Source organism: Microcaecilia unicolor, chromosome 3 (genome assembly GCF_901765095.1).
Source record: "Microcaecilia unicolor chromosome 3, aMicUni1.1, whole genome shotgun sequence".
Lineage (NCBI taxonomy): Eukaryota > Metazoa > Chordata > Amphibia > Gymnophiona > Siphonopidae > Microcaecilia > Microcaecilia unicolor.
Genome location: NC_044033.1, coordinates 33611192 through 33633793, shown reverse-complemented (window position 1 = coordinate 33633793; position 22602 = coordinate 33611192). Strand labels below are relative to the sequence as shown.

The 22602-nt window shown below is 46.5% G+C and overlaps 1 long non-coding RNA gene across 1 annotated transcript; it reads right to left on the bottom strand.

Moving 5' to 3' along the window:
• Window positions 1–3444: 3444 nt before the first annotated feature.
• On the bottom strand, window positions 3445–22146 carry LOC115465278. The gene is made up of 3 exons (XR_003941380.1): window positions 22135–22146; window positions 18551–18553; window positions 3445–3529 (listed from the first exon to the last, which is right to left on the bottom strand). It is a non-coding gene; the product is annotated as an uncharacterized LOC115465278 (long non-coding RNA).
• Between the last annotated feature and the right edge of the window lie 456 nt (window positions 22147–22602).

Sequence of the window (22602 nt, the reverse complement as noted above, 5' to 3'; positions counted from 1 at the left end):
CGTGGTGAACTGGATTAGGAACTGGCTGACGGACAGACGCCAGAGGGTGGTAGTTAATGGAATTCACTCAGATGAGGGAAAGGTGAGTAGTGGAGTGCCTCGGGGATCGGTGCTGGGGCCGATTCTGTTCAATGTATTTGTGAGTGACATTGCTGAAGGGTTAGAAGGTAAAGTTTGCCTTTTTTGTGGATGATACTAAGATTTGTAACAGAGTGGGCATCCCGGAGGGAGTGGAAAACATGAAAAAGGATCTGCAGAAGCTAGAAGAATGATCTAATGTTTAACAATTAAAATTCAATGCGAAGAAATGCAAAGTGATGCACTTAGGGAGTAGAAATCCACGGGAGACGTATGTGTTAGGCGGTGAGAGTCTGATATGTACAGATGGGGAGAGGGATCTTGGGGTGATCTGAGGATCTGAAGGTCATGAAACAGTGTGACAAGGCGGTGGCCATAGCCAGAAGGTTGCTAGGCTGTATAGAGAGAGGTGTGACCAGCAGAAGAAAGGAAGTGTTGATGCCCCTGTACAAGTCGTTGGTGAGGCCCCACCTGGAGTATTGTGTTCAGTTTTGGAGGCTGTATCTTGCTAAGGATGTAAAAAGAATTGAAGCGGTGCAAAGAAAAGCTACAAAAATGGTATGGGATTTGCGTTACAAGACGTATGAGGAGAGACTTGCTGATCTGAACATGTAAACCCTGGAGGAAAGGAGAAACAGGGGTGACATGATACAGACATTCAAATATTTGAAAGGTATTAATCCGCAAATGAACCTTTTCCGGAGATGGGAAGGCGGTAGAACTAGAGGACATGAAATGAGGTTGAAGGGGAGCAGACTCAAGAAAAATGTCAGGAAGTATTTTTTCACGGAGAGAGTGGTGGATACTTGGAATGCGGGAGGTGGTGGAGATAAAAACGGTAACGGAATTAAAAAATGTGTGGGATAAACATAAAGGAATCCTATTCAGAAGAAATGGATCCTCAGAAGCTTAGCAGAGATTAGGTGGCAGCACCGGTGGTTAGGAGGCGGGGCTAGTGGTTGGGAGGTGGGGCTAGTGCTGGGCAGACTTCTACGGTCTGTGCGCTGAAAATGGTAGGTACAAATCAAGGTCAGGTATACATATAAAGTAGCACATATGAGTTTATCTTGTTGGGCAGACTGGATGGACCATACAGGTCTTTTTCTGTCGTCCCCTACTATGTTAATATGTAAATACTTAACCGTATTTGCTTTTCTTTATGCAGGGGTCACTGCACTTCTTATTTGTGTTGTTGATCATGGGGGGAGGGGGAGGTTGGGGATTTAGTTGAAAAATGGGCACTCAGATGTTTTGCTGTTCGTTGTTATACATTTTTCACTGTTTTTGCTGAGTAACATAGTAGATGACGGCAGAAAAAGACCTGCACGGCCCATCCAGTCTGCCCAACAAGATAAATTCATATGTGCTACTTTTTATTTGTACCTGTCCTCTTCAGGGCACAGACCGTATAAGTCTGGCCAGCACTATCCCTGCCTCCCAACTACCAGTCCCGCCTCCCACCACCAGCTCTGGCACAGACCGTATAAGTCTGCCCAGCACTATCCCTGCCTTCCAACCACCAGCCCCACCTCCCACCCCCGGCTCTGGCACAGACCGTATAAGTCTGCCCAGCACTATCCCCGCCGCCCAACCACTAGCCCCGCCTCCCACCACCGGCTCTGCCACCTAAACTCGGCTTTAATGAGTGTCTTTAATAAAGTTCTTTAAATATTAAAAAAAAAATGTAAACCAGTTTAAAAGTGGTATAGCACATCCATAAGTGAACTAATACAAAAAATTAACTCCATGAACCCCATTCTGTCTTCAAAGTCCCATCTTGCTCTCATTCGCTTTCAAGGGAGCTCCCAAATAAACGACCCCTTTCAGGAATGACCTGCTTCCACCACTGGAGAAACTGCACAGAACATAAGGTTCTCTGCCAGTAGAAATGAAGTTCAGGGTTTTGATGGCGAAAGACCTGCTCAGTTATGTGTCACTGGGGCAGCTGTTCCACGTACTCACCTAGAAGTGGCCTTATATTTCTCAAATGCTGGCATTGATGAAGATTTTTGCAACAGATGGTTTGACAGTTGTAGGACTGAGAAATTCATCTCTTAGTTCATCACATTGTTGAGTTTAGTCATGATCCTCATCATTACTCTAGCTATGCTGAAACTGTTTTGGCTTCATATTGAAAACATGGATTCGGTGCCAGGTTCAACATGTAGCTGATACATTTTGCAATAAGAGTTGTAAGAGACAGACAGTGGAGGAGTGGCCTAGAGAGACCATTACTTAGGGTGATAGACTTTGGTCCTGGGGAACTGAGGAACTGAGTTCGATTCCCACTTCAGACACAGGCAGCTCCTTGTGACTCTGGGCAAGTCACTTAACCCTCCATTGCCCCATGTAAGCCGCATTGAGCCTGCCATGAGTGGGAAAAGCGTGGGGTACAAATGTAACAAAAAAAAAAAAAAAGACAACCAATCATGTCAGACATTATAAACAATTTTTTTTTCATTTTTATGTATTTAATTAAGGAGACAATTTTCAAGCTGTTAGGCTAGGAATAAAGACTGTACTTACTTGTTACCCAGAGGCTTTGTACCAATTTTGAAAAGCAAATATATGTGAATATTTTAGCTTTTGAACTCAAGGCTAGGAGACTATTGCAAGAAGGGCAACTCTCTTGGGCGCTAAGCCAGAAGAGGATGCCACATCACTCTTTTGAGTAAGTCTGTGAGTCTTTGACACATGAGCATGAGAGGGAAGAGGGATGTGATACTGTGTGAGCGAGGTTTGAGGGTGACTCTTCGTAATAACACAGCCAGACAAGGCTGTAAACATGAAAATAAGTGCCTTATTAATGTAAACCTGAGGCCTGTTAATTTACAAGTCTAGGAAAGAAAGGAACAGTGGCGTACCAAGGGGGGCGGTGGGGGTGGTCCGCCCCGGGTGCACGCCGCCGGGGGGTGCACGCCGCCGGGGGGTGCCGCGCGCCAGTCAGCGTCGTTTGTTTCCATGCTCCCTCTGCCCCGGAACAGGAAGTAACCTGTTCCGGGGCAGAGGGAGCATGGAAACGAACGACGCTGACCGGCGCGCGGCACCCCCCCAGCAGCGTGCACCCGGGGGAGGGGCGCTGCACCCGGGGGTGGGGCACATTGGTGATCCGCCCCGGGTGTCAGCGCCCCTAGGAACGCCACTGGAAAGGAAAATCTCTTATCTTCAGATAGGGAAAAATCCTAGCATGGTTCTCTGACTGCCATGACCCAAACACAGTTTGTAATTTCTCTCTTGGGATTTTCAGGTCTGGCTCCAGCCAGACCTCAGAACAAGGCTCACAAGTCTTCAAATAAAAGAATGGCCTACCTCAGCCAGGTCACAGCACCTAGACATATTCAGTAAAGGCATAGACTGGGGCTTCAGTTCTTCCTTCCCTGGGCCTCCTTAACCCCACTCTGACCCTGCCTTTCATACTCCCTGGTTCCTGTCCTTTTGACTCCACCCCTCCCTGGGCGGGACTAGTGGATTTAAGGTGGCTCAGCCTACCTGAGAGACTGTTCTTGAGAGTGAGAGGCAGTGTTCTATAAACCCCCTCACAGGGCCCAAAAAGCAACTCCAATTAAAGCATTTTGACCGGTCACTTGTACTTATTTGTTCTGATGGTAGAAATTTGCTGGAAAAGTATGTGCATAGATATGAAAATGCCATTTATTTATTTATTTATTTTGTTCACTTCTATTCCACCTAAATCCCAAGCGGATGACAAATTAATGAACATAAACTCTATGGCTGGTGTAAATATCTGTGCCTGCAAAGCAGGTATGTGTAAGGTGGCTTATGCCAGTATTCTGTAAAGGAAAGTGGAGAATAGGCTTCAAATAGGTGCTTTCCTAGGCCCTGCTGCTCAAAGCTCCAGCACTGATGCTCTAGCGTAAAAACATAGCCCTCCAATGCTCAAAGCTAATGGCACTCAAATTATATGCGCACTGTAAAAGCAAAAGCTAGGAGGAGGAATGTGCTTGGTGCACGCGCAGACAAGTTTCACAGTAAATGTAGCTGTTCTGCCCATGCGCCAGGCAAACCAGAAAGCAGTTCCGTAGGGAGGGCGGCTGACACCCGGGGCGGGTCGCCGCTGCGCCCCCCCCCCCCGGGTGCAGCAAGGCACCCCCCCTCGGCGCGCACCCTCCCCCCTCTGGAGCGCACCCTCCCCCCCCCCCCCCGGAGCGCATTCTTACATTGAATTAGAAAGCGAGGGGCGGGCAAGAGGGCCGATCCGCTCCCGAGTGCACGTCGCTGGGAGCTGCATCGGCTCTGCTGTTTCCTTGCTCTCTCTGCCCCGGAACAGGAAGTAACCTGCTCTGGGGCAGAGGGCAGGGAACCAGCGGAGCTGACACCCCCCCCCCCCCCCAGCAGCGGGCACCCAGGGCGGACTGCCCCACCGCCCCCCCCCTTCCTACGCCACTGCCAGAAAGTAAAGCACTGGTGTAGCTACAGGGGGCCTGCCCCCCCCCCCAAATTGGCTCTGGGGCCCCTGGTTTGGCTGGCGTGGGTCCCCAACCCCAACCAGCTGAAGCGTTTGCCCCGCACTGGTCCTGCTGAATTGCCTGCCCTGCCCTGCTGTTTTCAGTTGCGCTATGCACGCTCATTTTAATGAAAATGAGCATTCGCAATACTTCCCTCATGCTCAGTTTCATTAAAACAAGCGTGCACGGCGTGACTGAAAAGAGCAAGGCAGATAAAGTAAGACCAACGTGGGACAAACACTTCATCTGGCGGGGGTTGGGGACCTCTGCCAGCCAAGGTATGATGATGCTACTACTACTAATACTTATCATTTCTATAGCGCTACTAGACGTACGCAGCGCTGTACACTTGAACAGGAAGAGACAGTCCCAGCTCGACAGAGCTTACAATCTAATTAGGACAGACAAACAGGACAAACAAGAGATAAGGGAATATTAAAGTGAGGATGATAAAATAAGGGTTCTGAACAAGTGAATAAGGGTTAGGAGTTAAAAGCAGCATCAAAAAGGTGGGCTTTTAGCTTAGATTTGAAGACGGCCAGAGATGGAGCTTGACGTACCGGCTCAGGAAGTCTATTCCAGGCATATGGTGCAGCAAGATAAAAAGAACGGAGTCTGGAGTTAGCAGTGGAGGAGAAGGGTGCAGATAAGAGAGATTTACCCAGTGAATGTAGTTCCCAGGGAGGAATGTAGGGAGAGATAAGAGTGGAGAGGTACTGGGCTAATATGAGCAAAACGACACTGGCGGAATATTAGTCGTGCAGCAGAATTTTGAACAGATTGAAGAGGAGAGAGATGGCTAAGTGGGAGACCTTTGAGAAGCAAGTTGCAATAGTCTAAGCGAGAGGAGCGTGGATGAGGGTTCTGGTAGTTTGCTCAGAAAGGAAAGGGCAAATTTTGCTGCAGCTGCGGGGAGGTGGGCAAAAATGTGCCCCCCCCCCCCCCCCACTTTGGGCTCTGGCCCCCTCTCCCATCGAGGTCTGGCTACGCCACTGAAGTGAAGCACACAGCAATGCCGCTCTTCTGCGCCTTTAAATATAAGCTTGACAATTTTTTTTTTCATTTGAAAGGCTTATATTTAAGCGCAGAAAACAGGTGCCAGTGTGTGCTTTCACTCTCGAGTTTTCTCAGGCTCGCACGGGCTTCCTGCCACTTCTAGGACAAATGTAAACTGGCAGATTTCAAACAGAGAGTCGTATGAAATCCTCTCTTCAACCCCCCCCCCCCCCCCCCCCATTGCTATCTCTGAGCTGGTGTTATTTTTTCAGCAACAAGAGCATGGTTTGCTCGTATGCTGTTCTCTGAGCATCAGGAGGGAATAGCAAATGACCTCATTTACATCCGCTTGACTGCATTTAAATGCAATTTGTGACCATCTCTGGCACGCATGCTGTTTCCTGCGCTAGTGCCCTCTGAGCATTCTGCGCAGATTGGAGGCAGCACTACTCCAGCGCTATTCGGCTCTAACGCCGGCTTTAGGTTTTGAGCATCAGGCCCCTCAGTGCCTAAATCTAGGCATCGCCTTACATAAGCACCTTTCTAATGTGGAACCTAGCATCATGTAACTATAGCTTGGGTTATTCTTCTCCACGCACATCACTTTGCACTTGCTCACATTAAATTCCATCTGCCGTTTGGATGCCAACTATTTCAGTCTCGCAAGGTCCCCCTGCAATTTCTCACAATCTGCTTATGATTTAACAACTTTCAATAATGCTGTGCCATCTGAAAATGTAATCACCTCACTCATTGTTCCCTTTTCCAGATCATCTACTATAATAAAACTCACCCTCAATGTTCTGAGGACACCGACGTCAGTGAAGCCAAGCCCTGACTTCCTTCAAAAAGGTTCGAAGGTTCGTGGTGATGAAGCCACCAAAATCACTCCGGGCCCCGCCCTCGAGGGCGGAGCAATGGCAGAACAACGAAGGGGTTGGCAGGGAGGGAGGCATGGAGGCGGGGTGGGGGGGTTGGAAATCGCTCCAGGCCCCGCCCTCGCGTCAAACGTCATGACGTTGGGGGCGGAGCAATGGCAGAACAACGAAGGGGTTGGCGACGAAAACCTTGCTAGCGCCCGTTTCATTTGCTCTGAAACGGGGCTCTTTTACTAGTTTATAAATATATTGAAAAGCACTGGTCCCAGTACAGGTTCCTGGGGTGCTCTATTTACCTTTTTCCTTTGAAAAGATTGACCTTTTAATCCTACTCTCTGTTTTCTATCTTTTAACCAGTTCCCAGTCCACAACAGGACTTTGCATCCCTTCCCATGACTTTTTAATTTTTAATTAGAGACATGCCTAACATGCAACATTTTGTAGTGTTAAATCATCAAACTCACTGCTCAGTTTTTTGGGGGGAAGATGAATAAGAATATTATGCTGTGGATCGGGGAGGGTGATTCTGAGAATCCCTGTGAGACTTTGAGGGGCATAATCGACCAGAAACGCCTATCTCCATGGGAGTTAATCTCCGAGAACGGGTCCGTGAAGGGGCGGAGTGAACCGTATTTTTTAAAAAAAATAGACGCCCATGCTTTATTCGCCAAGGTGTGAGCTGGGTGTTTTTGCTTTTCACCGATAATGGAAAATGAAATCGCCCAGCTCAAAAACGAATAAATGCAAGGCATTTGTTCGTGGGAGGGGCCAGGATTCATAGTGCACTGGTCCCCCTCACATGCCAGGACACCAACCGGGCACCCTAGGGGGCACTTTTACAAAAACAAAAAAAAAGGTAAAAGAGCTCCCAGGTGCATAGCACCCTTCCCTTGGGTGTTGAGCCCCCCAAATCCCCCTCAAAACCCACTGCCCACAAGTCTACACCAGTACTATAGCCCTAAGCGGTGAAGGGGGGCACCTACATGTGGGTACAGGGGGTTTGGGGGGGTTGGACGACTAGTAGCATTAAGCAGCACAATTGTAACAGGTAGGGGGGGGATGGGCCTGGGTCCACCTGCCTGACGTCCACTGCACCCCCTAACAACTGTTCCAGGGACCTGCATACTGCTGCTTGGGAGGAGGGTATGACATTTGAGGGTGAAAGTAAAAAGTTGTGAAACATCATTTGTTGTGGTGGGAGGGGGTTAGTGACCACTGGGGGAGTCAGGGGAGGTCATCCCCGACTCCCTCTGGGGGTCATCTGGTCATTTAGGGCACTTTTTGGGGCCTTATTCGTCAAAAAACAGGGTCCAGGAAAAGTGCCCTAAATTCTAGCTACAAACGCATCCATTATCGGCGAAGGGCGCCCATCTCTGTTCGGGTGATAACCACGCCCCAGTTCCGCCTTCACCACGCCTCCGACACTCCCCCGTCAACTTTGTCCGCATCCGCGACGGAGTGCAGTTGAAAGCGTCCAAAGTTCGGCTTTCGATTATGCCGCTTTATTTGTTTTTGTGAGAAGAACGCCCATCTCCCGATTTAGGTCGGAACTTGGGCGTTATTCTCGTTCGATTATAAGCTGGTTACCATCCCAAAGAACTTTCTGGCTGTAGCCTGCATGCTTCTTTTCAAAAGGAAGCTCAAAGAACCCAGGTAGTTTGTGCCTGCATGGAGGTAGGCGGAAGGCATGCAGCAGAACGTAAAAATGCAATCTGCCTGCCCCAACGTTTCTCTGTCCATTCTTTTGTGCAGATAAAAATCAGTCTGGTCGATATTCAGCGCTATTTATTTATTTATTTGTTGCATTTGTATCCCACATTTTCCCACCTCTTTGCAGGCTCAATGTGGCTTACAATCAGGGCTTTTTTTTGAGGGGGTACTTGGGGGTACTGAGTACCGGCACCTTTTCCATTGTCTGCTAAAATTGACCCATAAACACCAAGTTTTAATGAAAGAGCTCAGGCTTTACACACCAATTCTGCCTTCTCATAGATTCTGTGACTGGTTTGCAGGGGGCCTGGTTATTGTGAAGTGCATACCTTGAAGGGTGGCCTAACATTTGAGTACTAGCACCCTTTTTTGCTAGAAGCAACGCACTGCTTACAATACATCATGAACAGTGGAAATATATAAGAGAATAGGCATTTAGTATTACAGAAGGATTTTGGGTAACATGATAATGAAAAAGCATGGTATTAGTATAACAAGCAAATATTATAAGACAGTTCTGGATATACGTGGAGGAGTTCGCATTTGTTGATCTTTGTGGTACGCCTTGTTAAAGAGATGGTTTGCGGAAGTTAGTTAGTTCATAGATCGTTTTTAAGTTGTGCGGCAGCGCGTTCCAGATTTGTGTGCTTAAGTAGGAAAAGGTTGACTCATGCGTTAGTTTATCTCGCCAGGAATGGCTCCTGGCCGGTTAAATAGCACTTAACCGGCTATCGGCGAATAGTCGGCATGAGACAGCCGGTTACCTCCCGTTGAATATTTGTGGTCAACGCATACCCTCAGGTTTTATTTAGTGTGCCTAGAGTTGCGTGCGGTTCTGCGCATAAATCTAGGCATATTCTATAACTACGTGAGTAGATTAATTGTTTTAACAAGCTGTTAAGCATTGTTAACAGCTCTTAACAAGCAATAATGAGGACTAATTGGCAAAAATTAGAATTTACACGTGTACATTGCTAAGCGTATTCTATAATGTATTTATTTATTTTATTTGTTACATTTGTATCCCACATTTTCCCACCTATTTGTAGGCTCAATATGGCTTACATAGTACCGGAGAGGGCGTTTGTAGACTCCGGTGTGAACAAATACAAAGTGATGTTGTGGTAAGGTAAAGTTCATGTGGCACAGCCGCATTAGGGCATCGTATAACGGAAGAGTTGTGTTATGTCCATTACGTACTTTAGTTTTGTTGTGTTGCAGAGATCAGGCATTTATGTTGGATCGGCCGGGTATTCCTTTTTAAACAGGTTAGTTTTTAGTGTTTTCCGGACGTTTAGGTGATCGTACGTAGTTTTCAAGACTTTTGGTAATGCGTTCCACAGTTGTGTGCTAATGTAGGAAAAACTGGATGCATAGGTTGATTTGTATTTGAGTCCTTTGTAGCTTGGGTAGTGCAGATTTAGGTACGTTCGTGTTGATTCAGATGTGTTTCTAGTTGGTAGGTCGATCAAGTCTGTCATGTATCCCGAGGCTTCACCGTAGATAATTTTGTGAACCAGAGTGCAGAGTTTTGAAAGCAATGCGTTCCTTGATTGGGAGTCAGTGTAGGTTTTCGCAGAGGGGTTTTGCGCTTTCAAATCGCGTTTTTCCGAAGATAAGCCTAGCTGCCGTAATGTACAGCGCATAAATTCTAATGCGTGTAGGCAAAAAGGGGCATGCTTGGGCATGTGGAAATGTGCATTTCATGGGCGTTCCAAAATCTACGTGCGTCATTATAAAATATAGCCCATCTACAAGCAGGGATTTACACTGGCTTCGTTGACGTAAATGGACGCACGTAGATTTAGTTACATGAACTACAGCTAAGCATATTCTAAATACAGCACATATTTAGAACATGCTTAGGCGCAATTGCTTAATGCGTGTTAATTTTAGGCGCCATATATAGAATCGGACCCATAGCGGCTAACCGGTTATATCATGTGATATAACTGGCTATCTGTGAATACTCAGCACTTCACTGGCCAAGTTAAGCAGCCAAATTGGGCCACTGAAATAGCAGGCCTATCTTTAGCCGCTATAAACTTAATCAGCCAACGCTGAATATTAACTTAGCCGGTTAAGTTTATAGCAGCCAAGTCCCCCTCCCCCCTGAGATATTCCATGCCGGTCACCGGAAATGGCCTGGCATTGAATATCCGGACTCACCGCTGACCGCAGGACTTAGCCGGCCTGCCTCCCGCGGGCTGAATATCGGCCCCAGTGTGTTTACTTTTAGCCAAAAGAGAGTGGAGAGAGGGGCAATCATCAAAACACAATTTTATGCAGGTAAATACATGTTTGCTTGTGTGAATCACTGTATTGCCCCTGAATGACATAAGACGTAGTGCTTTGGTTAATCCATGGATGCACTCCAAGCCATGAAGCTGAAGCCTGAGTAATTCAATCACCAAAGAAGAGCTACAATATCCCTCATGAGTAAAGTAACATTATAATGCAGTTAACTGTTATTGGTTTTCTTGAACTTAATAGGATGTAATAAGCTCCATCATTAGCAACATGCCAGCAGCAGTTTAGCCTAAGCCGTCTATATGTTCGTTTTTTTTTTAATTTCTCATGAAATTCCTGAGTGAAAACAAAGAATCTGGCTTTGCGAGTTTCAATATCAGAACAATTTAAAGGCTTTGATTATGGTCCAGTTATGTCAAAACAATATCAACCAGTATTGGACCAGTAAGTCACCATACAAATAAATCAATCAACAGAAATTCAGAAGGAATGGATCCAAAGGAGCTTAGCCGAGATTAGGTGGCAGAGCCGGTGGCGGGAGGCGGGGATAGTGCTGGGCAGACTTATACGGTCAGTGCCAGAGCCGGTGGTGGGAGGCAGGGATAGTGCTGGGCAGACTTATACGGTCTGTGCCAGAGCCGGTGGTGGGAGGCGGGACTGGTGGTTGGGAGGCGGGGATAGTGCTGGGCAGACTTATACAGTCTGTGCCAGAGCCGGTGGTGGGAGGCGGGGCTGGTGGTTGGGAGGCGGGGACAGTGCTAGGCAGACTTATACGGTCTGTGCCCTGAAAAGGACAGGTACAAATCAAGGTAGAGTATACATAAAAAGTAGCACATATGAGTTTATCTTGTAGGGCAGACTGGATGGACCATGCAGGTCTTTTTCTGCCGTCATTTACTATGATATGTTACTATATGGAAAAAGAATGAGGGAAAAGGTCTCCTAAGTCACCAGGTTGGCACTCCACTTGTTCAAATTTTGAGGAGCCGCATTCAAAACCTTTGGTGATTGATGTAATCATTGACCAAAAAAAAAACCCCTTCTGTCCAAAAACATGTCATGTACAAAACATGTTGCCTAATTAGTTGTAAAGATTATGCTGAGTGACTAGCGGTATACTAATAAATAAAGCGGTGTAGTACTTATCTTTAGCACAACAAGTCCCAACCGACATCTGTTTCGCCATCGCTTTGTCAAGGGATTGGAGCCTAAAACCTGAAAAAGATTATTTAGTATAAAAGCCACTCTTCAAAAATGGTGAACACTGAACAACTTGAAATTTCAATTCTAATGAAAACCTGACCCACAGTAACCTCACACGCCTAGCTCACAGAAATGGCGGTGGTGTCCTTTTGACAGCGAATGTCAAGACATTCAGACACTGAGCACAAAGCCACTCTTCAGAACAAAATATTCTACACAGTCAGACTGACCCACTGCTCATTTTTCCAGGAGAAAACCATTACAATTTGGATATATTAGGGTAATAACCGGCTATGCAAAGAAATTTAAATTTTAGGACACTGATGTTTCAGTCTCTGACCGCAAATGCTCTATAGATCCAACTTGGAAAATTTAGTGACGTTTAATTGTCACATTCACTGGGCATTTGAGTATTTGAAGAGCAGGTTCCACATCCCAAAACAATAGAAAACTATAAGGAAAAGTGTAATTTTTGCAACAGTCAGAAGCAGAGACATTTGGAATGAAAGAATGCTCTGAAGTGGATCCAACATTATTTCCTTCATAGGTTTGAAGGTTCATAGAAGTTTTGATATGGTTTTACAAGCCCTAATAGGTAACTATCCATAGAATATTACTTGGGGCCTATTTATAAACCTGCATTAAATGTGTACTTCCAATGGCGGACTCGCGAGACTTCTGCTGAAGTCTTGGAGGCCACCCTTGTAAGTATCAGCGGCCATTTTGAACAGCGATCCGGCAGCGGGGGAGCGTCAGCGCAGCATCGGGCAGGCAGGACTGGGGATCATTCGTGCCTGCCCCGAAGAATTGTTTACACAACCTGGGTGGATGAAGGAGGGGCAGGTGAGAGAGCAGGGTCATTGGACATGGGTGGCTGGAGGGGGAGAGTAGTGTCACTGGACATGGTTGGCTGCAGGGGGGGCAGGGGGAGAGGAGGGTCGCAGGACATGGGTGGCTGGAGGGGGGACAGGGGAGAGGAGGGTCGTTGTTTGATGCGCCGTTCCCTGCCACTTGCTCCGCGTGTTTCCCTACTTCTCCCCATGCCTGGGAATCAGCTGTGAGTGACGTCAGCCTGGCTACGGAGCCTAGCTCAGCAACTCCGAAGGCGCCACGGACACAGGCAGACACATTAGAATGTTGGTGGTGAGAATTATTATATAGGACATTGAGTGCCAAATTACACGCTCCACTTTGGGTGTGAGAACTTAAACCTGGTGTAAATCCTGGCAGGCCAGTTGGGCACGGATCTCTGATATTCTGTAACACTGCGCCCATCTTTGTGATCACCCCTGATCTGCCCATGACTCTCCCATAGCCACACACCCCTTTTGAGTTGCACGTGATCCAATTTAGGCTCTCATTGTTACAGAATAGTGCAACCAGATCACCGCCCAAATCATAATTAGTGTCAATTAAGTGTTTGTTAACTCCAATAATTAAAGCATTGAGCCCATGAACTAATTATTTTGGGCTCTGATCTGGGATCTGTGCCCAATTTAGGGTACCCTTTCTAGAATCCGTGGGATCGAGTGTGTGATTATGTGCCAAACCCATGCTCCATCCATCTCAATGCCCAACTGCAATGTAGCAACAAAACAACAAGCAGACCAGCAGTTCTGAAGAGCTGTATTGTTTATTAAACCAATCACCTGACGAGGCCACATTTTGCCCAAAGGCTGCGTCAGGGGTAAAAACTGGTACATAAACAAACAGATACATTAAAATAATTCAGATCATAAATAATACAAACCAAAACAATATAAATAAAGATAAAATCAAGCAATAATAAAACATCAATGATGAGGTCTAAAATACTAACAAAAACATTCTTAGCCCAAAGTGATCAAAAAGTGTGATAGTTCCAAGTATCTAGTAACCACAAAAAGAGGACGGCTACTGTGATTCTAACTCAAAAGATAAACATCAACAAGTGAAGAGTCCAGTGTAAATGTCTAAATAATCAACACGATGTATTAAAATTCCAGATATTCCAGTATTCTCAAATATTATCTTCTTTTATATATGAAAAGTAGTTGAGCATTTAGCTATGGCTCGACGGTGGCCAAACCCGTTTCACTTTACATGCTTCATCAGGAGCCGTGCATCAACTTTCTTATAATATCAAACAAGATGGTATCACATATTTTTGTGATTACATTGCATCTTATCAAACACCAATTCTTTCATGCAGCGTTCTTAGATGTTGAGCAGGATATAAATCAATTTAAAAAGCATCTATCATTGATATATATATAAATACATACATGATCTTAAAAAACAGTGATAAAAGATGTTCCTATTATATATTTTTTTGCAAAACAGTTTCCCACATGCAACATCACAGAAAGGATTGAGCAGAGATCAAAGACTTAAGCAAACCAAATATTGTTTCAGTGCTGACAAATAAAAGCAAAGTGCTTTCATGCATAACACTGTGTAATAAATCTGCTTGCAAACTTAAGATACCAAAGGGACACATACCTAATGGGGAATAAAACAAATAGTCAAAAACAATTCAGACAGCCTGGAAAAAAGGGTAGAAATCCACTGCAATGTATGCACCATCAAAAATTGGTGCGTACAGTACTTCCAGTATAACGTGTAGCTGGAATATTGTCATTTATGTGTGTAGGTGTTGACATACACTGTAGTACATGACTAGAATACCAGCATTTACTTGGCCTCAAGTTTCATTAAGGCCATTATGTTTCTTATTTGCCCCTTAACGTGTTAAAGGACACTCATGTGCGTAATATTACCATTACCCTCATTACTTTGTTACCGCAGGTTCCACAGTAATGAAATGCAAAGCATGCAAAAACAAGTAAAACAGCTCATTAGTAGGTAAATTTAATAATGCAGCTTGCGGTGAACACTGCAAGCCACATTATTCCTGGAAATATGCCGCCAGCTTTTTTCCATCTTTGGAGCATTGTGCCACAGTGATCCCAGGCAGCATCTTAAACAAGCTTTGAATACCCTTGGTACCTCCTCCCTTCAAAGCTCCCATGCTGAACATTCCTACCACCCCCCCCCCCCCCCCCACCGAACGACTTCCCCCCCCGAATGGGTTCCCTCTCCCAAAGAGCTCCCCCTCCCAAATATAACCCCTGCCGTAAGATAAGTACAAAAGTATTGCCACACTGGGACAAACCAAAGATCCATCAAGCCCAGCATCTTGTTTCCAACAGTGGCCAATCCAGGTCACAAATACCTGGCCAGATCCCGAAAACGTTCAATACATTTTATGCAGCTTATCCCAGAAATTGCAGAGGATTTTTCCCAAGTCAATTTAATAATGGTCTATGGACTTTTCCTTTAGGAAGCCGTCCAGACCTTTTTAAAACCCTGCTAAGCTAACCACCTTTACCACATTCTCAGGCAACGAATGCCACAGTTGAATTACAAGTTGAGTGAAGAAATATTTTCTCCGATTTGTATTAAATTTACTACTTTGTAGCTTCATTGCATACCCCCTAGTCCTAGTATTTTTGGAAAGAGTAAACAAACGATTCACGCCTACCTGTTCCACTCCACTCATTATTTTATAGACCTCTCCAAGCTGAAGAGCCCTAGGTGTTTCAGCCTTTCCTCATAGAGAAGTCGTCCCATCCCCTTTATCATTTTCGTCACCCTTCTCTGTACCTTTTCTAATTCCACTATATCTTGTTTGAGATGCGGCAACCAGAATTGAACACAATATTCGAGGTGCAGTTGCACTATGGACCGATACAAAGGCATTATAACATCCTCACTTTTGTTTTCCATCCCTTTCCTAATAATACCATCACAAGCAGTTATTTCATGGCACCGTTTTTAACCTAGTGCCAGCAAGATGCAGGGAAACATTAAGGTAAACCTGGAAGGGCCAACAAGAGCTGGAGGGTATTAGGGAGGGGCAAGTAGGCAGAAGCTCCTTGGCAGGGAGCCTGTTCAGGGTGGAATCTGAGAGGAAACTCTTTTGGGAGAAACTAGTTTGGGTGGGAACTTGTTTGAGGGGAGAAACTGTTCAGGGAGGGGGAATGTTCAGGGGTGGGAGCTTTGGGGCACGGGGGGGGACGGGGGGACCAGGGGTATTCAAACTTGTTTAAGGTGCTGCTTGGGAGCTTTGGGCTACGATTTTGCAGTCTGATGCTCCCAGGATGGTATTTTAATGCTGCTTGCAAGATTGATTGAAAGTAGTATTATTCTTGTACTGCTGTGTTTATTTTTTATTTATTTCCATTTTGCTCACACCTTTTTAGTAGTAGCTCAAGGTCGAGTTATATTCAAGTACACTGGATATTTCTCTGTCCCAGGAGGGCTCACAAACTAAGTTTGTACCTGAGGCAACGGAGGGTTAAGTGACTTGCCCAAGATCACAAGGAGCAGCAGTGGGATTTGAACCGGCCACCTCCGTATTGCAAGAGCGGTGCTCTAGCCACTAGGCCACTCCTCCACATGTTGCGGCTGATCCTTACTATTTTGCCCTGGTGTTTCATTCACTGTTATAATTCAATTTGAATTATTCATGTATTGTGGCAGTGGCTAGCTTGCAGTCCTGAGCTCCAGCCCAGAAACCCCGCTGAGCGACCCAGTATGCAATATTGAGCAGCATTTATCCAGTTAGTGCCACTGAATCACCAATAACAGGTCATCTCCTAATTAGACAGGGTAGGGTGCAGGCCAGAGGTGGAGTGTGGGTGGAGGGCCTACTTAGCTGGTCAGAGGTAATTTTATTTATTTATTACATTTGTATCCCGCGCTTTCCCGCTCATCGCAGGCTCAATGCGGCTTACATAGTAACAAGAGAATACAATCTGTAGTATCTGAATCAACAAAGGAGGTATGTGGTAGGACAAATGAACAAGGGTAAATGGGATAAAAGAGTTATGAGAGAAAGGATAGGGATAGGTAAGGAAGTGGAGCGATGAAGAAGAGGTAGGGGAAGAGCATGGAGGGTAAGAATATTGGTAGGAGGTCATTTCTGAGCCATTGTTGTCAGTTCACTAACAGATGTGGGGGTCCTTTTACTAAGGTGCCTCGAAAAATGGCCTGCGCTTTTGTAGATGCGTGTATTGGACACGAGCAGGTCCATTTTTCAGCGCTTGCAAAAAAGGCCTTTTGGGGGGGGGGGGGCAAAAATGGGTGTGCGGCAAAATGAAAATTGGCGTGCGTCCATTTTGGGCCTGAGACCTTACTACCACCCGTTGACTTAGTGGTAAAGTCTCACATGTTAACCGTGCACTAATCGTCAGCACGTGTACAATACCGATTACCGTCCGGTTAGCGCCGCGCCCCGGAAATTTTCCGGGGCACACAGTGGTCGTGCATAAAAAATAAAATTACCGCCCGGGCCACGCGGTAGCTGGGCGGTAGTTCCAAATTGGGACACGTTGGCCATGCGTAGGCGCCTACACGGCATAGTAATAGGGCCCCTAAGTAACCGCATAAAGTTCGGAGAGCAAAAATACTGTTCTAACTCTATGCTCTAGACAAAAGTGTAGCCAGGATATGACAAAAGGGGGAGTGGAGAGGTATGTGCACGCAGTGCATAGGTGCGATGGACCACCTAAAAAATAGGCGCTCGTGCCATCCGGGAAATGTGGGATATAAATGTAACAAATAATAATAATCCAAAGTCCAGTTGCTCCCCTGGTGCTCCACCTAGCTACACCTCTGGCTCTAGAGTTAACTGGTCACCAGTCTGAATATCGGCCAGGGCCCAGTTAACTTCCGGGTGACCACTGAGACCCGGATATTCAATGCAGGGAGCTGCACATGCCCCGGCATTGAATATCCGGAGTCAGCTCAGCCTGCAGCTGGGAGCGGTTCAGATGTCACTTGCCGCCAGGGGCTCAATATCGGGTGAAAGGCTCATAAATTGGCCTCTTTGAAAATTTACTAGAGCTGAGTGCATACATTTTTACTCAAAATTTCACTAAACTCTTTCATTTGGGAGCATAAAAAGGGAGTGTCAACAGGTGCGGATTTAGGATGGGGGAAAAAAAAGTTAAGAACTTAGCACTGATTTTCAGCACTAGTTTCATAAATTAGGCTCAAAAATCTAGGCAAGCAAATAGCCAGCCTAAACTTATGACCATAACTTTTGAAGATGAATTTTCAGTTGAAAAGTTAAGCTCCTAAGTTTGGATGAAATAGGGCACACATTTAGGAAGCTAATTTAGGAGCGCAGAGTTTTCTGAATATTGAGCCCCAAGAATACGTCTCATTAGGTTCCCATAAAGAAAAGTTGGCGCTTAATTTTCTTTACAGGAAACTAGCAAAACAGTTCAAATATGTCCATATATATTTAAGCAATAGTTAAAGAGTTAGTGTAAATTTTTGTATCCAGTTTGTTAAAGAATATATACAAATCATTGTTTTCTGTAACTTATATGTATAATTAAGTGCCCTGCCCACCAGTGGTGTAGCCAGACCTTGATGTGAGGGGAGTCCACAGGCCAAAGTGTGTGTGTGTGTGGGGGGGGGGGGGGGGTACATTTGGCCCACCTCCCTGCTGCTCCACCCCTCCTGCCGCCGCCACCTCACATACCTTGACTGGCGGGGTTTCCCCAAGCCCTGCCAGCTGAAGCATTTGTCCAGCACTGGTCTATGCCGCATTGCCTGCTCTTCCTCTCAAGTTGCGTGCATGCTCATTTTAGTGAAACTGAGCATGTGCGACACATCATACATGCTCAGTTTCACTAAAATGAGCATGCATTCCACGTGAGGCGAGCAGGACAGGTAATGTGGCAGAGAGCCAGAGACCAGCGCTGGACAAAAGCTTCAGCTGGCAGGGCTTGGGGGCCCCTGACAGCAAATCCAGGGGCCCCAGAGACAATTTGGGGGGGGGCCTAGGCCCTCGTGCCCCCCGTAGCTACGCCATTGCTGCCCATGCTTTCTAAGGCAATATCTTCTTCAGATCAGAAATGAGCAAATTATGACATATCAGAATATATAGGTAAAACATAAAAGCATTCCAATGACTGTCTCATGGGGAAAGGTAGGGGTGGGTGGGAAACAGGGGAAGATGAATGGGCAATCAGAGGGTGACAGAACAGCATAATTTTATGGTTTATAATGTGATAGGAAACCCAGATCTTTGTTAAGTCCTGTCGGGGCGTCAAAATATTGCATCATTTTAAATTCAAAGATTTTATGTTTCTGGATGGTTTTTTAAAAATTCCTTTAGTGTTCTCACAATAAAGTCATTAATGTAGTGCTCTGGTCTTGCAAAATGCTGTCCTACAGAGGTAGCACCCTGGTTAACACTGTGGTGTTCAATATGGTGCATCTGTATGTTCAGTCTTGGCTTAAGCATCTGGCTTGTCTCTCCAACATAGCATCATTCTCATATTTCCTTTTTTTTTTTGCATTGAATAATATATACTACATTTGGAGAAAAGTATGTGTATAATCCCCTTTTGCTGAATGTTTTTCTCATGTGAGTGCCTGCAGGGTCCTGTGATATGTGTTGGTACAGTTTGCAGCTTGGTATATTGCGGGGACTCGTGTCATTCTCTTTTTCAGTTTCTATTGGCAGTTTGCTTTTCAATCATTTTTGTTTCAGATTAGATGATTGTCAGAAGGCCAGCATAGATGGAGCTGGGAATATTTCTTTCAGTAATTCATTCTTGGAGCTTATTTTGGGGTTGTATCCTTTTTGTTTGAAGGATTCAATCAGGATTTTAAGGTGTTTATTTCTGTCTCTTGGGTCAGAGCCAGTGGTGTAGCCAAGGGTGGGCCTGGGTGGGCCCAGGCCCAACCACTTTGGGCTCAGGCCCACCCAGTAGCAGCACACCTGTGAAGTGGCTGGTAGGGATTCTCAAGCCCCACCAGCTGAAAACTCCCAACATTTGTACCTCCTGCATACCTTGTAAATAACAGATCTTCGCCTGCAGCAAGCAGATACATACTGCTCGCACCGGAACCACAGCCTTTCCTCTGATGTATTCCCGCCTATGCGAAAACAGGAAGTTGCATCAGTGGGAAGGCTGGGGGGGGACCAACATGAGCAGTGTATATTAGTTGCTGCTCGCTGCTGGTGAACATTTGCTATTTAAAAGGTATGTAGGAGAGGGGGGATGTTTGAGAGACCATATGGCGTGCAGGACAGAGAAGGAGAGACTAAATCACCTGTGGGATGGGGCAGGGTTTTTCTGCCCACCCATCTTGGGCCCAGGCCCACCCAAAATTGAGTGTCTGGCTACGCCCGTGGTCAGAGCAGATATGATGGTATCATGTGGCTTGGCTGTGTTTAGTGGACTTTTTTGTATGTGAAGGATGGAAGCTAGAATGAGCTGCCATAAAAAGACTACACAATAACTAAAACATTGTCATTAAACCCGCAAACAAAGGAGGCTCTGTAGTGATTATGGGCACACAAACATATATAAATGAGAAGTTATTTGCAGTATGTATGTGTAAATACTACTCCGGGGGAATTCTGTGCAAAAAATTGAAAAATTTTACACAAAAATATGGAAACTTCTGCACACTTTATTTGTAATTTTTTTGTGTAGAATTTCCCAATTACAGTATATAAGGGCTGGCATCTCCTCCAGGAATCAAATACCATCCCCCTCCCCCCCCACACATCCTCACCACAGTTTTCCATGCACTTTCATGCAGACCTCCACCCCATTCCCATGACGCACACACATACCTCATCTACCTTTTTCCAGCCCCCCCCCCCGTACTCCATCCACCTCTTTTTCCAGCCTCCTTTCTGAATTGACACACCATACACTGTTTCCAGGCCCCCACACTCCATCTTTTTCCAGTTTCCCCCCTAGACGTACACTTCATCCACCTTTTTTCAAGGTCCTCCCCATACACACCAGCCTTCTCTTTTTCCAGCCCCTCTCCCACACTTGCACTCCAGCCACTTTTTTCCCAGCCCCCCTCCCTGCCCCACACTCCATCTACCCTTTTTCCAGCACCCATCACATACACCCCATACATATTTTTCCAGCCTCCTTTCCTGCACCCATACATATATTTTTTTCTAGCCCCCTCCCTGCATCCACCTTTTTTCCAGCCTCCAGCACACACACCCCATACATATTTTCCAGCCCCCCCTCCCTGCACCCACACACCATACAAATTTTCTAGCCCCCCTCCCTGCACCCACACACCATACATATTTTCCTAGCCATCCTCCCTGCAACCACACACATCTATATTTTTCCAGGCCCCCCCCCATCACCCACACTCTACATTTTTCTAGAGTTCCCTTCCTCCTGCACACTCACTGGTCCAGTGCTGTAGGAAGAGGAGGAGCTGCAGAGCCGCAGGTTGGGCTGCTTTCTGCTCCTCTGCTGCAGTGTTGCCAGGTGGGCAGTTTTACCGCCCAATTGGGCGGTTTTCTGCGACCCGCCACGGGAAATTTTTGCCCGCGGCGGGTCGCAGTTTTTTGGGCTTCTTTTTTTTCTTTTCCGTGGTTTTCGGGCGGTTTTTTCGGCCGCAGGGGGCGGGGTTAGTGACGTTTTGGGCGGGGTTAGTGACGTTCTGGGCGGGGCCGATGACGGTGGAGGCGGGGCCGATGACGGCGGGGGTGGGGTTGATGACGGCGGGGGTGATGACGCGGGGGTGGGGTGTCAGGGGCGGGGTTTGAGTTTGGGCGGGTTTTGGGCTGTTTTTAGGCTGGATTGGGTGGGAAAAAAATTTTCCACCTGGCAACCCTGCTCTGCTGTCCAATGCCTGACTATTCCTTTGAGCTGCATGGGCCTCCATACAGCCATGTGGCTTAAAGGAACCGCCAGGAAATGAGGCAGCAGAGGAGGATCCGGCCCAGTCAGTGTAAGGGGAGGGAGGGAGTCATGGAGTCACTTTCTGGCTGCAAACATCTGTGCCACTGTGCCTGCAAAAGCAGACCTCATAGTATTTTGCACAGTCTGCGGGGGGGGGGGGGGGGGATTCTGCATTGCCCAGTAGCACAGAATTCCCCCAGGAGTAAAATACTAGCAACATACATAGTAACATAGTAGATGATGGCAGAACAAGACCTGCACGGTCCATCCAGTCTGCCCAACAAGATAAACTCATATGTGCTACTTTTTGTGTATGCCTTACCTTGATTTGTACCTGTCCTTTTCAGGGCACAGACCGTATAAGTCTGCCCAGCACCATCCCCGCCTCCCGCCACCGGCTCTGCCACCCAATCTCGGCTAAGCTCCTTAGGATCCATTCCTTCTGAACAGGATTCCTTTATGTTTATTCCACGCATGTTTGAATTCCGTTACCGTTTTCATTTCCACCACCTCCCGCTGGAGGGCATTCCAAGCATTCACTACTCTCTCAGCGAAAAAATACTTCATGACGCTGTCATGTGGGCAGGACTAAAATCTACATGTGTATTCTCTATTTCACAAGAGAATACATTTGTATGCTGGAAATTTTGCGTGTCAGAATTCACATCTACTCCAAATCACATACAGGTTTTTGAAAAGTGTTCATTTTGACCAGCTCCTTATAGGAGGGTTCAGCGGTGTTATCTTCCTTAATCCAGGGGTGGACTGATCATTGAGACATTGAGGCGTGCCACATCCCCCTAAGTGCATCACCCCCACCGCACTTCCTCCTAGCAAGGGGGTGCACGGAGCAGTCGCTTGGCTGTCGGCTCTGCCAGTCCTCTGCCCCAGCACAGGAAGCATCAGAGGCGGTAAGGAACTGGCAGAGCCGACAGCCACGTGACTGCTCTGTGCAATCCCTTGCTGCCTGCACCAGGTGCGGACCGCCCCACCGCCCCGCCCTTAGTATGCTACTGGCCCGAGGGTCCACAACAGGAAGGGGCTTACTCATCCCTAGTTTCCATCTATTTTAAACCTTTTTGATAGGTGGTTAGGGGTCCATGACCCTTAGTGCCCAGGAGCCCAGATCATTGTCAATCCACCCCTGCCTTAATCTCCCATTGTTTTTGTTTTTTTGCCCCCCAAATAGAAGTTAAAAAAAAACCCCTGCAGACTCCATAGGTAATTAGCAGCAAGCACACATGTAGGTGTACAAAATGGATGACATACTTACATGAGTAAGTGGGT